The sequence below is a fragment of the Mustela erminea genome, chromosome 6 (assembly GCF_009829155.1).
Source record: "Mustela erminea isolate mMusErm1 chromosome 6, mMusErm1.Pri, whole genome shotgun sequence".
Taxonomy (NCBI): Eukaryota; Metazoa; Chordata; class Mammalia; order Carnivora; family Mustelidae; genus Mustela; species Mustela erminea.
The window spans coordinates 116540827-116546826 of NC_045619.1; positions in this window are offsets into that span (position 1 = coordinate 116540827).

Below are 6000 nucleotides of genomic sequence, written 5' to 3' on the forward strand. Positions count from 1 at the left end.
CTCAGGGAAGAGGAGAGGTTTAATGTCAAGCACAAGGCCAAATGCGTAGGTAGTGGTTGGAGACCCTAGCCAGGGTTGGCAGAGCACTTTGATTGACAGGCCCAGCAAGACTGTGTGCGCTGGGGGAAGGGAAGTTCCCGAGTGAAAATAGGAGCCAGCAAAGGAAGGGAGTCCTGGGTGACAAAACAGCAGAGACTCATTCATTCTACGTGGGCAGGAGATGGCGAAGGGAAAGGCTGCTGCGGGGACACATTGCTCGAGATTCTTAGCAATCCTTATTGGAGATCAGGGACAGCACTCCAAGGCCTTTGTGGTATCAAAGCTTGAGTTCTTATCTCTTCTGTGTTCATTTTTCTTCTCTGTCACGTGCACTTTTATATCTGATGTATACTTTGATGTTCCAGTTTTACCTCATTCAACTCTAGCAACCACAGTGCAGTGGAGCAGTTGCTACATGAGAATGGTCATGCCGAGTGTGAATAAACAAGATGCTCTCTCTGACTTAACATCCCCTAGAGGGAAGCTCAGGATGTAGCCAGATATATGCTCTTTACTCCACGACAACAATTTCTCTTAGGCATTTACTTTTTATTAATAATATATGCCCAGACCGTCAGCCTCAAAACCTTGAGATCATTTATAACCCAACCTTTTTCTTAATCTCCCATATTTTTATCACTTATCAACTTACCCACTTAGCCAGTCCTACCAATCCATCCTTCACAGCCTTACAGTCGTGTCTGCATTTCTGGGTTGATAACCACTGCAATAACCACATAGTTGAGCTTCCTAACTTGGTGTCTGCCTCCCTCCTGCCTTTCCAGTCTGTGCACGGGTTCCATAGGCCCTCTAGGCATTTCACTCTGACCGATGCAAACTTATTTCCACTACTCCCCACACATCCACCCCTCCAGGCAAGTGGGTCTTCTTGTCCTTCAGATACCCCAGGTTTTTGCCTTCATGTTCCTGCTCGTATTCTTTTCCTCAGCCACGGTGCCCTCCTGTATCTCATCCACCCATTCAAACCAGCAGTTCAAAGCTGGGCTATGCATTCTAATCACCCGGAAGGGGTTGTTTTTGCCTTTTTAGAAAGATTTATTTATTTTAGAGAAAGCGGGAGAAAGTGTGAGCAGGGGGTGGGGTTGGGGAGAAGGGCAAAGGGAAAGGGAAGAGAGAATCTCAAGCAGACTCCCTGCTGAGCTTGGAGCCTGACACGGGGCTCAATCTCACAGCCTGGAGACCTTGACCTGAGCCTAAATCAAGAGTCATATGCTTGGGTGCCTGGGTGGCGCATTGGGTTGAACCACTGCCTTTGGCTCAGGTCATGATCTTGGGGTCCTGAGATCGAGTCCCGCATCAGGCTCCCTGCTGAGCAGAGAGCCTGCCTCCCCTTCTCTCTGTCGGCCTCTCTGCCTACTTGTCATCTCTCTCTGTCAAATAAATAAATAAAATCTTTAAAAAAAAAAAAAAAAGAGTCAGATGCTTAACTGACTGAGCCACCCAGTGGCTCACCAGTGATGCCCCATTGTTTTGTTTTTTGATGCCAATGCGAAGGACACAGCTCGATCCCGCAGATAATTCTAAGGTACTGTTAGAGTTTAACACAACTAGTTAAAACCTCAGGCTTGCTGCCAGTGTCCACGAACCAATCCTGCTCCTGAGGGCCTCCTGACCCACTGCAGCCCCTGTGCTTTTGATCCCTGTCTTTCTTTGAACTTCTAGAAAACTATGGTCCTCTTTGTCCAAACCAGCAACTAATTTCCTACTTTATTATATTTTTTCCTAGTAGTCTCTTGTGTTTGTTTATATCACAAACTCCTCAAGGGCAGGAATAAAAGGCTTGGGTGATTAGTAAGCTCTTCCAGCTAATGACAAAAAGGAGATCAATCCAAAAATGTTTCAGACACTTCTGTGTGGGCAGTGAAGTGTTAGGGACTGAACTGTGTCCTTTCCCAAATTCACATGTTGACTCACTAACCCCTAGTACGTCAGAATGGGATTGAATTTGGAGATGGGGCTTTTTAAAGAAGTTCTTAAGTTAAAATGAGGTGGTTAGGGTGGGCCTTGATCTTATCTAACCGGTGTCCTTATAAAAAGAGGAAATGTGGACACACAGAGAGACACGCACAGAAGAAAGACCAACTGAGAATATAGTGAGAAGAAGAATATCCGCAAACCAGAGAGGCCCCAGAAGAAAGCAAACCCTTTAAAAATTTGATCTCAGATTTCCAGCCTCCAGAACTGGGAAAAGATTACTTTCTATTATTTAAGCCCCCCCAGTCTGTGGTATTCTGTTATGGTCGCCCTTTCCAGACTAGTATATGAAATGAGGGGGTGGGGAAATTCAAATAATGAATTTGGGGCAGATACTCAATACTTGTAAGCTCTGAGCTGTCAGATACCGCTTATTAACAGAATCAGACACTACTATAGGCTGTCCTCCTAGGCAATAGCTCGATGTGTTCATTACTAAATGCAGGGATGCCTTCACAAAGGATATTGGAAACACACAAACACCCCCACACACAAGGCAGAGAAACGTCTACACCTGGGAAGCTGTGTGTGCAATTCAGGTGAGCTAGTACTCTTACTCAAAGCCGAAGGATTTTTATCTGTACTGATGTTTGAAGATGCAAACTGCCTGCATGTTAGGGCCACTGTAACAACCTGGACGCTAATCCTTCCTCAGTCAAGCTTCCATTTGTGAACACTGACCAACCAACACCCAGATTTCAGCCTGGTGAGTCCCTGAGCAAAGAAATCAGATAGGCATATGCTTCTGACCTCCAGAGACTGTGAGATGAAACAACTGTGTGTTGTTTTATACCGTTAATTTGTGGAGATCTTTTACATAGCAATAGAAAATGGATACAGAACTTACTAAATCTTGGAAGTATAGAAATAGCATTGAAAGCTCAAAAGAAATTAGTTTTTGAACACCTAAAAGTTAACATGACTTTGCACAACAGAGATTAAATTTATGGAACCAGTTATCCAAAGAACCCATAGCATCAAAAAAACAAATAGGTTTTAGGAGGATTTCCATGAATGACCTTTCTAGAAAATGAGAGCTCGTTCTCTATTTGCTTCCCAAAATGATCTGAGGTGACTTTTATAAGGGATGTTTAATGATAATTAAAAAGACAAATAGAGGGGCGCCTGGGTGGCTCAGTGGGTTAAGCCTCTGCCTTCGGCTCAGGTTGTGATCCCAGGGTCTTGGGATCGAGCCCCACATCAGGCTCTCTGCAGAGCGGGGAGCCACTTCCCCCTCTCTCTCTACCTGCCTCTCTGCCTAGTTGTGATCTCTATCTGTCAAACAAATAAATAAAATCTTAAAAAAAAAACCTCAAAAAAAAAAAAAAAGACAAATAGAAGTTGTAAACCATGGAGGATGAGATGTGAACAATATGAAAAATCTTGGCCAAGTATTATAAGGAATCCAACTTTGCATGTCTTAGTAGTTAAGATATTTTTAGAGAGGTAAGATGATAAACTATAGGAGGGATTCTCAGTCCTGGGTGTACACAACAATTCTTGGGAGAACTTACCAAAAATCATCAGTGCCCGAGGCCCATGTACCCAGATTGTGACTTAATTGGTACAAGGTGAGGACGGAGCACCTGGAGCTGGTCAAACTGCCCAGGTGATTCTAAGACGGAGCCGTGGTGGTGAACCACCAAAGTTTTTTTTATTATCAAACAAAACCACACATACTGATTCATTAGGAGAGATACATTATGCTTTGGGATTTTATGTTGTGAAATTTGTGTAATTTGTCCTTATGCCTTTATGCTTAAATAGTTTTGCAGAACACGCAAAGATATTTATATGGCTATTTCTTTAAAAAAATTTTTAAGTATAGTTGACATACAATGTTATATTAGTTTCAAGTATACCAAACAGTGATCTAACATCCCTCTACATTATGCTGGCTTTACCACCATGTAGCTACCCCGTGCCACCATACAAGGCTAGTACAGTACCACTGACTATATTCCTTAAGCTGTGATTTTTATCTCCGTGACTTATTCATTCCATCCCTGGAAGCCTGTATCTCCCACTCCCCTTCATATATTTTGCCCATCCTCCCCAGCCCTTTTCTCTGGCAACCATCAGTTTGTCCTCTGTATTTATGAGTCTGATTCTGCTTTTTGTTTATTTTTTTGTTTTTTAGATTCCACATATGAGGAAATAATATGGCATTTGTCTTTCTGACTTATTTCACTTAGCATATTATCCTCTAGGTCCATGCATATTGCAATTGGCAAGATCTCCTCCCTTTTCATGGCTGAGTGATATTCTATTATATATATATATACACACACACACACACACACACACATATATATATATACATACATACATACATACACACACACACACACACACCCCACATCTTCTTTATTCATTCATTTATTGATGAACACTTAGGTTGTGTCTGTATCTTAGATATTGTAAACAACGCTGCAATAAACATAGGGGTGCATGTATCTTTTTGAACTAGTGTTTTCATTTTCTTTGGGTAAGTACCCAGTAGTAGAATTTTTGGATCATACGGTACTTCTATTTTTAATTCTTTGAGGAACCTCCTTACTGTTTTGCATAGTGGCTGTACCAGTTTGCATTCCCACCAATGGTGCACCAGGGTTCCATTTTCTCCACATCGTTGCCAGCACTTGTTTCTTGTCTTTCTGATTTTAGCCGTTCTGACAGGTGTGAGGTGTGAGGTGATAATCTCATTGTGGTTTTGATTTGCATTTCCCTGATGATTTGTGATGTTTAGCATCTTTTCATGTGTCTGTTGACCATTTGGATGTCTTCTTCGGAGAAATGTCTATTTAGGTTCTCTCTCTATGACTTTTCCCTTTCTCCCCTTCCCCCCTTCCCTTCCTTTCCTTTCCTTTGTTTCTTTTGAGGTTTTATACCTTTGACAATCAGCTGGTAGTTTTTATCCACATTAACTCTGTAGGTTTTTGAAAGTACATAGGTAACCAATGGATAGAGCTTGTTTGGTGAATCTTTATTCTCATTACATTTTCTGGACAACCACACACAGATGCGGTATAGAACATTCCTTATTCCTTTGACCCAGACAGTTTTGTTGAGCCTGGTGTCAATGGGAACATCTGGAGTTTCCATCTCCTTCGTGGCAAATTTCCGGATCTCTCTGAGTGCCTGAGGGGCAGGCTTCTTGAAATTCACTGCGTGGATGTGCTTGTGGATGCTGAATATTCAAAATAAAATGAGAAAACTTCATTTTTATTACCTGTTCCATCTGCCACAGGAGATGTTTCATTCAGGGTGGAGTTAGAGAGTGGAAGCATGGAGGCCACAGCAACGTAACTTCCCACAGGATGCCTACACCCAGTGGCCTTGAACAGACCAGAGAGCCAGCCCTCCACCCCAAGGGGCTTCCCTGCCAGCAGATCCTCAGGCAATATGTTATACACCATGGGCTGTGAACAGCAGAGAAAGGAGTGACTAATGCCTCGTGGAAAATTCTGCTCTTAGGAAAACTTTTGCATTGTTTGTTTTTCCCTTTCTCTTCCCTTAGAGTTTGTTATTCAAGATGGCCCCAGGATAATGGACATTCTTTTTGGGAGATACAGGTGGGAGAGTGGAGAGCAGAGAGTCCTTATATGCCTTCCCTAGTATATAATGTGTTCCATAGGGTATCATGTGTTTTAGCTGTAGTTATCCTCACCTGAAACTGAGTCTGTGATTTATTCGTTGGCCTGATGACAAGGGCAGAGGCAGGGGCCTTTGGGGTGGGGAGCAGCTGGATTTACTCAAGGGTGTGATTGTGCCCTCCCGCCTTAAGGACTATGCCTGTCTGCCCTCCCCCCTCCTTCTTCCCTCCCTCCCCCTTATATCACCCCCCCCCCCCACTTCCTCACCTGTTCTGTGCGCAGCTAGCTGGCCCCTGCCTCTCTCACAATAACTTCCTAAGTGCTACTGTCAACTCCTCTCTGGGGCCTTGTGGGTATTTCCATTGCTTCT